At 48.5% G+C, this 13,139-nt stretch overlaps 1 long non-coding RNA gene across 2 annotated transcripts; it reads left to right on the top strand.

The window, feature by feature from the left end:
• The first annotated feature begins 9,847 nt into the window (after window positions 1-9,847).
• On the top strand, window positions 9,848-11,559 carry LOC122457226. Of its 2 annotated transcripts, none has more exons than XR_006276683.1 (2): window positions 9,848-10,203; window positions 10,804-11,559. It is a non-coding gene; the product is annotated as an uncharacterized LOC122457226 (long non-coding RNA). The 2 variants fall into 2 exon arrangements; XR_006276682.1 differs by having other exon boundaries at window positions 10,994-11,559.
• Window positions 11,560-13,139: the final 1,580 nt, after the last annotated feature.

Here is a 13,139-nt window from a genome sequence, read left to right on the forward strand (position 1 = left end):
TTTTTATGAATAAACAGGATCACACCAAAAACAGACCTGACCTGTATCTCCAGTTTCTCATTTTAATGGAAACAACCCTACAAACCCTGGAATCACTCAGGCCAGAGGGGCCTCACTGGCCAGCAGAACCAGGGAATGACTACAGTCACTGGAGCCTGATAGCTGCACTTACATCGGGATCCAGATTCCTGTCCAAACCTCCCTGGTATCCACCCCAGGGTGCCGCCCCCAAACTTCCTCACTGGGGCTCTCTGATGGGCACAGCAGAGAATCCCGGTGGCGGAATGTAAAAAATTGGAGGAGGGATAAAGGACAGGTCAGGTCAGTGATACAGAGCGATCTGGATTACTTGGTAAACTGGGTGCAAGCAAACAATAAACATTTTAATATGGCGAAATGTAAAGTTATATATCTGGGACCAAAGAATGTAGGCTACACATGACAGGCTGGGGGACTCTATCCTGAGAAGCAGTGCCTCTGACAAAGAGTTGGGGGTTGTGGTGGATAATACGCTGAACTTGAGGTCTTAGAGTGACACTGTGGCCAAAAGAGCTGATGTGATCCTGAGATGCATAGACAGGGGAATCTTGAGTAGGAACAGAGATGTTGTTTTACTGCTGCATTTGGCACTGATGCAAACACTGATCGATGGAACATTGAGTCCAGATCTGGTGCCCACAATTCACAAAAGATGCTGATAGGTTGGAGCAGGTTCAGAGATGAGCCACCAGAATGATTTAAGGATTAGAAAACCTGGCTGTGATACTCCAGCACTCCACATTCACCATAGCAATATGATTATGGTATGATTAGGATATAATTATGTGGCATCTTATACAAAGTATGCCTTGTAATGTATAATTCTAAAAGTCTTGATCTGTTGAACGTTAATATCCTGTTGGATTGTATGTGTTATCATCGTATGGTGAAGTTATAAAGTTTTGCTATGTATGTGCTACTGGAATATGTGAAGTTGAAAACACCCACAGCTAGCCTTTCAGGTACAGCAATGAAGAAGCTAGTGTTGATGGCCAATCAACAAAGACAATGGACCATGGAATAGCTTAGCCTGCCTGTGAATGCTTCCGACAGCCTATGGATAATGGCTGCTATCTGCAAGGCATGCAAGGGCATGTGACCAGACCACATGGCACTAAATTAAATTTTGGTAACTGTATTTTTCCAGAAACTGAGCTGGAAACTTAGCTTGGAGCAAAGGATTCCTGCCATAAAGAAAGACTATATAATGTGGGGAGTGACATCATGATTTGTCTTCACTTCTTCATAACTCAACACCTGAAAGAAGCTCTGAAAGACAAATGACTTGGAATGGGGAATGGGAACCCAAGCTGCAAGGCAGATGCAGCTTATGCCTTAAGAATCTGCAAGTCTCGTTGTATCATCAGTCAGGGTGAGAAATTGCTAAATCAACCCCCATCTATCCAGTATATTAGGCTTAGTCTGCGTTTTTGTTTATTTGCCAGGTAATCTGCTTTGATCTGTTTGCTTTCACTTATAATCACTTAAAATCTATCTTTCTGTAGTTAATAAACTTGTTTTATGTTTTATCTTAACCAATGGTTTTTGAGTGAAGTGTTCAGGAATCCTAGCTCTGTAAAGAAAGGCTGTTGCGTATCTTCCCCACATTGAGGAGGGAGCAAATTAATTAATGAGCTTGCATCGTACAGATCCCTGTGCAGTGCAAGATGGTATAATATTGGGTTTATACTCCAATAGGGGTGTAAGGCTGGGGAGTTGGGAAGTCACCTGAGGGCCTCCTGTTTGTCTATGAGTGGCTTAGGTAAAGCACTCAGGTAACTCAGCTGGGTGAGTAGTGCCACCTGCTGTCGTGTTGGATGATGGTCCCTGGAGAGGCTGGCTGAATCACCAGCAGAGCAGTGTGAGAGAGACCAACCCAGCTGAACTGTTAGGGGACACAGTGGTTCCAACAGTTCCCAGACTCTTGCCCATATGCTCAGGGTTTAGCTGATCGCCATATTTGGGGTCGGGAAGGAATTTTCCTGCAGGGCAGATTGGAGAGGCCCTGGAGGTTTTTCGCCTTCCTCTGTAGCATGGGGCACGGGTCACTTGCTGGAGGATTCTCTGCTCCTTGAAGTCTTTAAACCACAATTTGAGGTCTTCAATAGCTCAGATAGCTCAGACATAGGTGAGAGGTTTTTCGCAGAAGTGGGTGGGTGAGATTCTGTGGCCTGCACTGTGCAGGAGTGGATGATCAGAGAAGGATCGGGATATTATACAGGAGGATCTGGATGACCTTGTAAACTGGAGTAATAGTAATAGGATGAAATTTAATAGTGAGAAGTGTAAGGTTATGCATTTAGGGATTAATAACAAGAATTTTAGCTATAAGTTGGGGACGCATCAATTAGAAGTAACGGAAGAGGAGAAGGACCTTGGAGGATTGGTTGATCATAGGATGACTATGAGCTGCCAATGTGATATGGCTGTGAAAAAAGCTAATGCGGTTTTGGGATGCATCAGGAGAGGCATTTCCAGTAGGGATAAGGAGGTTTTAGTACCGTTATACAAGGCACTGGTGAGACCTCACCTAGAATACTGTGTGCAGTTCTGGTCTCCCATGTTTAAAAAGGATGAATTCAAACTGGAGCAGGTACAGAGAAGGGCTACTAGGATGATCCGAGGAATGGAAAACTTGTCTTATGAAAGGAGACTTAAGGAGCTGGTCTTGTTTAGCCTAACTAAAAGAAGGTTGAGGGGAGATATGGTTGCTCTCTATAAATATATCAGAGGGATAAATATAGGAGAGGGAGAGGAATTATTTAAGCTCAGCACCAATGTGGACACAAGAACAAATGGGTATAAACTGGCCACCAGGAAGTTTAGACTTGAAATCAGACGAAGGTTTTTAACCATCAGAGGAGTGAAGTTTTGGAATAACCTTCCAAGGGAAGCAGTGGGGGCAAAAGATCTATCTGGTTTTAAGATTCTACTCGATAAGTTTATGGAGGAGATGGTATGATGGGATAATGTGATTTTGGTAAGTAATTGATCTTTAAATATTCAGGGTAAATAGGCCAAATCCCCTGAGATGGGATATTAGATGGATGGGATCTGATTTACTATAGAAAACTCTTTCCTGGGTATCTGGCTGGTGAATCTTGCCCATGTGCTCAGGGTTTGGCTGATTGCCATGTTTGGGGTCGGGAGGGAGTTTTCCTCCAGGGCAGATTGGAGAGGCCCTGGAGGTTTTTTTGCCTTCCTCTGTAGCATGGGGCATGGTTGACTGGAGGGAGGCTTCTCTGCTTCTTGAAGTTTTGAACCATGATTTGAGGACTTCAATAGCTCAGACATGGGTGAGGTTTTTCATAGGAGTGGGTGGGTGACATTCTGTGGCCTGCGCTGTGCAGGAGGTCGGACTAGATGATCAGAGTGGTCCCTTCTGACCTTAGTATCTATGAATCTATGAATCTATCTATGAATCATAATGGTCCCTTCTGACCTTAATATCTATGACTGTACTCTGGGGGTGATAACCCGTCACAACGCCTTTAGTGATAAACTCAAACAATTTAATCTATTTAGCTCAACAAACAGAAGGTTAAGGGGTGACTTGATCACAGTCTATAAGTACCTGCATGGGGAACAAATATTTAATAATGGGCTCCTCAAGCTAGCAGGGAAAGGTTTAACACAGTCCAGTGGCCGGAAGTTGAAGATAGACAATTTCAGATTGGAAATAAGGTGTACATTTTTGACAGTGAGGGTAATTAACCATTGGAACAATTTATCAAGGGTCCTGGTGGATTCTCCATCACTGATGATTTTTAAATCAAGATGGAATGTTTTTCATAGATTCATAGATACTAAGGTCAGAAGGGACCATTCTGATCATCTAGTCCGACATCCTGCACAACACTAAAATCTCTGCTCCTGGAATTATTGTGGGGCAGGTCTCTGGCGGGTGCTATACAGGAGGTCAGACTAGATGATTACAATGGTCCCTTTTGGCCTTGGAATCTATGAATCTTTTGGGTCTGTGCCATCTCTGCATTTGTCTCTTATAGGTTAAGCTGTCCCAGAGTGGTCTGATTAGAGCCTGGTGAATAATCCATAGTGAATGAGTTCTCTGAGAAATGTCACCTCTTGCTGTCTCTGTGAATTGTCTGTAAACAGGGGTCAACTTTTCTAAATTGATTCTGTATTCAGAAATATTTGCCTTTTGGTTGGGTTGTCCTTGGGCTGCTGATCGCTGTTCACTGGGAAATTTCAGTATTTGAAATGGAAGATGCAGAGGCCATACCGTGTTTCTGTCTGATGGGATGAACTCTTTCAATTAGGTCTGTGGCGCAAGTGAAAATTCTTAATGCCACTTTCTGTGAATATTCTGCAATATTCATTTCAGATTTGCCTTTTCCCCAATTGCTCCTGTTGGTCGGTTTGATCGCTAGCATGTTAGTGGAAAGTGAGCACACGGAACAGGAATGAAGGGAATGGGAATCAGCCCCCCATGGACTTCCTGCGTGAGCCTGGGCAAGTCACTTCCCCTGTCTGTGCTGCAGGCCCCCGCCCCCAAGTGCGGGGATAATGATATTGACCTGACTTTATAGAATGCTCTGAGTGGTACAGGGGGGTGGCCTTCCAAAGAGCTAAGCATTATTATTTCAGTGGGCAGCAGCAGGAGGCAATTCTGCAAACACTGCATGAAGAAATGCCTTCTGCATGGATCACAAAGCTGAGGCTGAGCCTATTCTACCTGGGACCGAAACCTCAAGTGTCAGATTTAATATTAGATGTGAGATTGGTGCCCAGAGTGCACATTATTCTGCTGGAGACCCTTTCCCATAGGGCAGTAATATCTGGGGAGGGGCACATCTTGTGCCCAAGAATGCTGGGCACTTCCCTCTCCTGTGATATGTGTTGCTACAGCTGGGTTCCCTACATCTAACTTCTGAAAGCCCCTCCAGGCAAAGCTGCAGCCCAGGAGGAGAAATGGGAAGGAAGGAGGAGAGATTTGGGAGAAAAGGGTAAAACCAAAGCACATTTGGGGAATCAAATTCTCCAGCTCTAATTTAGTGCTCGAGATTTCAGTTCAAAAATCCATGCATGCAACGTTGAGACCTGCGAGAGTCCCATCCATTATCCCAGCTCATCCCAGGGCCAGGCCCTGGGGACAAGGATCCTGAATGGAGTTACTAAGGGCTCTGACTTTGCAGGGCAGTGTAAAGTCCTGTTATCAGGAGCTGAAAACACTTTCTGGATGAGGCTAATAAAATCAAATGGCAGATAATCTTGCCTTCATCTCCCACTCTGTACTTTGCAGGGCTTCTCATCTGCTCTCAGACCCATGTAATCAGCAGCTTTGTGATTGTTTGTTTCAATTCAATCTCTGTTGCTGGCTGCAATTTCCTCCCCACGCCCACGCCCACGCCCACGCCCACGCCCGCCCACTTCATAGCTGTTCCAGGTGTCACACTTATAGCAAGTGAGATTTAATGAGCTCCAGCTGAATGAGGTTTATTCCAAAAGATGTATTCAACCTGGTTCTCTCTCCCCACCTCAATTCCCTCTCCGTGCATTCAGCCCTCTTTGATTGCAGTTTATCTCCATCACATTCCTCCAGCTCACTTTGACTGCGGTCTCCAATGCAGATGGATCACTGTTTATTACATTTGCTTCAGTCGCTCTCTCTTCTGCCCACTTTAAATGGGGCTTATTTTCTCCAGTCTTATCGCTGTTTATCCAGATTATTGAAAGTATCGTAACTTACATTCTATTCAGTGCAATTCAAACACGGCCCATTGTACTCAGTTCTTGTACGGCTGATTTCAGTGCACAGGCCTATCATTCTCCGTGTTTGATTTCATGCTATAATAGCAGGGTTCATAGGACATGCAGCAACTTAGACATTTTATCCGCTTGAGAGGCTATAGCCCTCAAATCACAATGATTATGATCATTTCCACAGCAGTGCACGAGTGGCATTGTTCCCTTACAGATTTGGGTCTGACTCTCCTTTCACTTGCACTGATTGTGCACGGGGGTAGCTCCGTTGGCTTCCAGAGAGTTACACTTAATTTGCACCCATGCAAGCTAACATAGAATCAGGACCAGAATATGGTTTAGCTTGGGGTTGCTTGGCTGTGGTGTAAGGATTCAGCGAGCTTCACTGGTTTCAGAGTCGCAGCCGTGTTAGTCTATATCCGCAAAAAGAAAAGGAGTACTTGTGACACCTTAGAGACTAACAAATTTATTTGAGCATAAGCTTTCGTGAGCTACAACTCACTTCATCGAATGCATCCGATGAAGCTCACGAAAGCTTATGCTCAAATAAATTTGTTAGTCTCTAAGGTGCCACAAGTACTCCTTTTCTTTTTAATGAGCTTCACTGTTTCCTTTCTCCGTGTGGTGAATCCTTTCAATGCAAAATGGTCTAATCTCCTCCCAGAGACAATGGCTCATGAACCCCTATAGCACCAGGCAACTTTGTTTTCTTCAGCCCACAGGTACAACGTGCAGCCCTGGCTTTACCAGCCATCATCTGGAGCTTTCTGAGGGTTTTGAAATACAAAAAGTCACTGTACAACTTGGAAAGGAATGTTTTTTGTGGGAGGTGGCAGCAGCTCGTGGGCAGGGCGAACGTTCTTACAATATGGAGCTGAAAGTTATTGTGTGAAAGCCCAGTTCTGCTGTGGGACCCCAGCCTCAGGCTGAACATGCCGGTGGGTATTGGCATGCTGTCCCTGGAAGGGGCAGCGGGTCACAGAACTGGAAGATGCAGTTCTTAACCCATCTTTAAAAGAGAGCAGGCTAGGGAACTGGATCCATGCAGGCCAGGGACAAAGAGGTGTGCTTGTTCCTGGTAATAATCTCCCCGATTTGTTCCTGTTAATCAGCTTGGCAAACAGAAAGAGGCTGGGAGCCGGGTGGCAGCAGCCAGGAGGGTGTATTCTTGTTAGTAGATTCATTACTGCAGCCATCGCACTTAATTGTCCCTTTATTCTGTGATTAGGGTTTGTTTGCTCAGGGCTTCCAGAGAGGAGGTTAGTTCCTCTTGTGATATGGTTTGCACAGCCCCTTCCCAAACATCACTCAGGGCCACTGGTGTTAGCACTGGACATGTTAATCTGCCTTGATCCCCCGGAGTTTTTTAATCTGTTTAGACTGAAGAGTAATTCTCCGCTCCCTGCTCCTCACATGCTCTCTCAGACATTATTTCCACTTCATTAAAATTTTAAAGATCAACTGTTGACTTTTATCATTTCCCTGTCTTGCCACGGCTGAGGCCGGCTGGTGCATAATTAGCACATATTACAGTGGTGTCATCTGGATGCAGATTGCTGTCATGACAGCCTGGTGCCCTGGGTGGACGGCTCTGCTCCGCACATTCCCCCCGCGGAATGGAGCAATGAAAGTGGCAACCCAGACAGTGGAAGAATGGCTACGTCGCTAAGTTGGGATATGAAATCAGCCTTCCCCTAATGCTGACCCCTGCAGTGCCTCACTGGGCATTGCCCCCCGGCCCCAGGCTTTGTAATTTATCCCTTTGGGCTTTTACAAACAGCAGCCACCTGCCATGAGGAGACAAGGAGGAGCTACCTTTCCAGGCAGCTTTTGTCTATCACATCCCTATCTACATCTTCCGGGTCCAGCTGCCAAAGGCTGGATTCTGTCCCTGCACTGATGCAGGACTTGATGAGTGAATGGGCTGTGCCTATGTGGACGGATGCTAATTGGCACAGTCTCTAGTGGTACTAGCTACTCAGGGGACTTCTGTCTGTGTGTCGTATGCAGCTGGACAGAGGGGGTTGTGTGCATCCTGTTGCCACTGGTAATCACCCCCACTCTCCCTCTAGCTCCTAACCTGTAATGTAAAAAATGCCAGAGATTAGGGGTTAGGAGTATTTAGAGTATTACATATCAACACCGTGTCCGGTATCTGCCTGCTCCCGCATCCCGTGGGGAGACCTCTGTAGGGCCTAACAGCTGTACTCACCAGCTCATGGAGACAGCAGACTTCCCGCTCTGGTTTTACTGGGAGGGAGTCTGAAGGAGCCAGCAGCAGTTGGGTATGTGGATCAGGCAGTGGCGGATTCACACACGAGCCTAGGGGGCCGGGCCCCCAGCCCCCCACAGGAGCACTGGAACCTGGGTAGAGGGGGTGGCGGTGCTGGAATGGTGGCTCTGACCCCTGCTCCTCTTCTCCCAGAGGCCCCATCCCCTGGCTGGGCCAGAAGCTGGAGCTGGGCAGTGATAAGAGTCACCCAGGGAGTGCACCCCAGACCCTCCACCTGCTTTGGCCAGACACCAACCGGGGTGTCGGAGAGCAGCTCCCGTCCCGTCTCCCACAGTGCACGTGGCTGCCGGTGAGACCCCTGGGCAGGAGCTCCAGCCCAGCAGGGAGAGGAGGCCCTGCCCCGAATGGGAGGCGGAGGGGAGCTCCAGGAAGGTCGCAGGCAGCGAGAAGCCGGGCAGGGATGGCTCCTCCGGCGCAGCTCCCACTGCTACTGGCCCAGCCTCAGTGGCTGCCACACTTCACCCGGGCTCACTCAGTGCCTGCGCCCAGCTCCTACTGCCAGGCTGCCCGGGTCCCCGCCGGGCCCCGCTGCTGCCAGGCCGCCCTGGCTGGGTCTCTCCTGCTCCCACTGCCACGCTGCCCCCACTGCTGCCTGGACTTTGTGTGGCACTGCTCCTCCTGTTGCCTCTGGCCCAAGGCGGGCAGTTTGGGGGTGCAATGTCACTGCCGCTCCATGCTTGCTTGAGGCTTCTATGTCAATGTTAAAAAGTGGGGCATGGCCCCTCTGCCTCCCCCCCGGTTCTGGCCCGCCCTGGCTCCCAGGGTGTGGGCAGTGGGCAAATGTTCTTTGTGCCCAGGGCCCCAGTAAATCTTACTCTATCTCTTGGATCAGGGCTTGGTTTGGGAATTCCTTATCTGCCTGTGGGTGCTGCAGGACCCTGCTTGGGAACTCAGCTGGGTCTTTCCATAGCTACCGCTTGGGGACTGAGCAGTGCTGCCGTATGTTACGGAGATGGAGGTCCCTACACGCGGGGCCTCTCTGGATGGTCCTGGACACAGTCCCCCCAATACTTGAATCACTGGCTTTTCCCTCCCCCTCTATGGACCAATCCAATGCCCAGAGAAGTCAATGGGAGTCTTTCCACTGCCCTCAATGGGCACAGAATTTGGTACTTAGTCACCACCAAGCTATTCCCCCTGCTATCCAGTGTCATCTCTGTTTTCTCTGTATTGCATTGCAGTCAGCCTGAATACATCCATGCCTCTGTCCCTGCCAGGGAGTGGGAAAGCCAGGAATCCAAAGGGTGTAAGCTGTAGCGGTTGAGAGGAGATATGTAGATGGATAAAAGGGGGAGTCCAGGAGAAGGGAGATGAATTTAAGCAGGAGAACGTTGAGTCTGAGCATTGAGATAAACATCCTGCCGGCCAGATATGAAAGAATAGGTGCCAGCCACGGGCTGGTGGCTCGTTACTACAAGGGAAACCGAGTTCAAGGCCAGCTTTTCTAGCCGTTTCTAATTAAAAAATTAATCTGAAAAGAACAAAAGAGCCTCCAGACTGACATTTAAAGTTAAAATTCACCCAGCTTTATTCTTAAGGAGACAACGGTTTTTTACTGAGCTCTGCTAAGAACGTTTATTAGAAAAAATATTTCAGAAAAACTTAAAGCAAAGGAACTGAAGACTCCCAAGCAGGAAAAATAACAGCAAACCCCAGTTCATTCCTATTTATCAGCACCATGAGTTCTTTACAGGCCTTATCTCTCCCAGCCAGAGGGAGGGCTGAGAGCAGTAATTCTTAGAGAGTATAAAACAGAGCTGAGATCGGGATCGCTATTCAATCTGTCAAAGTTACTGAGGGGAGAATTTACAAATGCATCTCTGCTCCTGGAGTGGCGCTGCTCCAGAACCTGGGCCCTCACTGCACTCATGTATTAATGAGTTTGTACCTTTACGATTAACTTCCACTTGAGATTCCCCCAACGTGAGCAAGAATTTTATCTCCTTATCAGCATTGAAAGGAACCCAACATTACGGTAAAAATGATGTTGGCTGTTACCAACATCCCTCCTGAGTGACCCAACTGCTAGATACAGCAGTTTCATTACATTGATTCTATGGAGCTAACTCCTGGGAAGGATTCTGTGCCTGAAAGAGACCTAAGGAATTCCCTGGAATTGAGCACATCCCTCTCCCCCAAAACATAAGGTATATTAAAGAGAGGTTAAGGATGTGGCTGAAAAGGGGGGGCTACGGAGCAGCTATAGCAGGAGCTCACCGAGTCCCACAATATCCTAGACTGTGGCTCCTGGCTTCCCTCATTCTTTTTGAATGCGGAGGTGTTGGGCCCAGCATGCAATGCTCCATCTTGAGCCAAGTGGCTCTATGGGGCCACTCTTCTGTATTCAGAGCTGAAGGCAGCTGCAGTCTGCTCCATTTCTCTGCAGAGCCCTCTGGCTCCCTGCAAACTGCCAGTAGGGCTGTTGGCCGGGGAAGGCAAGTGCCTTTGACAGGGCATATTAGGGCTCAGAGATCCCTGCAGTGGCTGCTGTGCTCAGGGCTGGCCTTAGAGGTGGGCAACATGGATGACCACCTAGGCGCTGTGGTCAGGGGGGCACCATGGTCAAGAGGCCAGGCCAGGACTGGGGTGGTCCTGGGGTGTGAGGCCACAGAAGGGAGCTTGGGGCAATGTCAGGGGAGGCAGCAGGGGCCAGGCGTGACAAAATACAAGTTCGGCCAGGTCACCTTTTAACCTGGTTGTGCTTATGGCTCTCCATCCTCATTACACTGTATACTCTGTCCTTACAGCCTGTTCCCTGGGGCTTGGTCCAGCCTAGCTTCAGACGACTCAGGCAATGGGACCACATCCCCTAGGATGGTCCCCTAATCACAATCATCTCATCTCAATTCCCTTTCTTGGATTAATCTAGTTTCTTCTGGTTCCATTGCCCTTGTGCCAACACAATTGCTCCTTCGCTCATTTCCTTTTGCTACTCAGCTCATGAGGTGACCCTGCGCCGGAGAAGACCTCAGCCATCGTCAGCCTTCTGACCCAGGACCTTCACCTTACTCTTCTGCCTCAGATGTAAGTTCTGTTTGCTCTGAGTAAAGCAGCTGGCGACTGCCCTGGAGATGCTGGACCCCAGTTCACTAAGGCTTGAATCAAAGCTATTTTTATTGGCAATTTTTCTGAAACAGAAAGAAAATCCTAACACTGAACGCACGGCTCGGCTGAAACTCACCACAGTCACTGAGTATGGCCAGGTTACCCGGATCTCCAGCATGAGGGGAAAGCTGCTCTGCCTCTGACCCCTGTTGGAGAAAATAGCAACACACCAGGCATCTGAGAGCATCTGTCTGTGGTCCCCAGCTGCCCCAGCTGCCGCGCTTTTGGAAGGCCCTTTCACAAAAGGGTCACTTCCTGGCTGCGAAGTCTGCTCATTAATGCAGAGTGTCAGGGACCATATTCATTGTCTGCTAATAGCTTATGTCGAATAATCTCTCTTCCTGTTGCAAACATACATCACCATGTGAGTAGATTAGATTGTCTGGAAGTATTAATTTCCTAAGTCTTGCAGACATGTCCATTAGCCACTCGGCAGTGTGGTGAACCATTTCGGAGAGCACCTTCAGCGGCACTTCATTACCATGCAAATAGAGACGGACCCTTTCCATGCAGCATAGCTCAAGGTAGAGGATTACGGCTAGCTTTAAGGAGAGCCCACAAGGAACATAAATGAGGAAGGTCGTCTATATTTATAAAGTTGGCCAAATTCACACCAGGCAGGGTGGGCAGCACATCTGTCCCATAGGCCTATAACGGTGCTTGTCGCTTCCTGGGTCTTGCACCATTTGACCTGTACAGTCATCCTGGACCCACTTAGCCTCGTGCCACTGATATAACTCTTCTGAGCTTTCCCCCTGAATCAGTCCCCACCAGCTACATGACCGTTCTTGTTTCTCTTTGCTAGGTCCCTTTCAGCTTACCAACATCTTCCTAGAACTGGGGTGTCCAGAAGCGAGGGCACCATTTTCGGGCTGCCCTCATGGGAGTCACAAAACAAGCACTTTCCCCTCCCTGCTCCAGGATGCATCTCTGTATACCTGCCACCAAATCACATTGGTTCATGTTTTCAAAAGCATCCACGCCAACTCCAGTGCACGTGTACCATTGCTTTTGATGATGCCCTCTCACATTGCAAAATCCCCTCCTGCTTGCCAGGAGCATGAGAGAACAGGAAGAAGGACAGCCAAGCATGCTAGAGACAGCACAGCGGAGCAGACCCGAGGCAGCCTGGCCCCCATCCCTCTGAAGGGATGCTTCTGTAGCCCCCACAACCCCTCACAAAGGCTGCCTAGAGAATAGGAGTGCAGGGGACCATAGGCCCCTTGCTGTGTAAGGAGCACTGCACTGTGCCAGGTGGTGGTGTATCCTGCCAGCATCCTGCCAGCATGGCTTGTGTGCCAGCCGCTCTCTACCTTCGTTTGCTGTATAACAATGTCTAGCTCCTATAGAGCTCATTTCATCGCGAGATCCCAGAGTACTTCACAAACGGGGAGAAGCATCATTGTCCCCATTTCATGGATGGAGAAACTGAGGCTCAGGGCTGCAAAGTGAAATGTACATGGTCATCCGTCAGCAGAACCAGCAATAGAACCCAGGTCTCCTGATTCCCAGTGCAGTTCTCTAACCGCGCACCCACACTGGCCTCTCTGCTTTTGGAACAGTATGTTTAATTGTTTGGAACAGTTTATAGCCTGAACAGCTGGGTGCATGATAGTGTATGCTTCAGGTCAGAGTGTGGCTGCTCTTCGCCAGGGTGGGAAGGGCATAAGTGACCTCACCTCATAAGTGACCCCTCCCCTCCCCACCTTTACACCTGCAGTCCCTGCATTTGACTGAGCCTCATTGCAGGGTAAAGGGCAAGGGGTGGGTGGGGCAGGCAAGGGGACTGTAGGGGAGGGGAGAGACACAGTTTCTCATGTAAAATGAAAAGAACCTTTGATCACTATACCCGCCTTACCATGGAGTCACAGACGGTCCCTTCCACCTTCCAGCATATCTTGCCACCCAGACAACCTGGACTTTGTGATAAAATTCCACTTACACCAAAAATCACAGCATATCGGGTTGCTCCCAGTCC

The sequence above is a fragment of the Dermochelys coriacea genome, chromosome 22 (assembly GCF_009764565.3).
Source record: "Dermochelys coriacea isolate rDerCor1 chromosome 22, rDerCor1.pri.v4, whole genome shotgun sequence".
Lineage (NCBI taxonomy): Eukaryota > Metazoa > Chordata > Testudines > Dermochelyidae > Dermochelys > Dermochelys coriacea.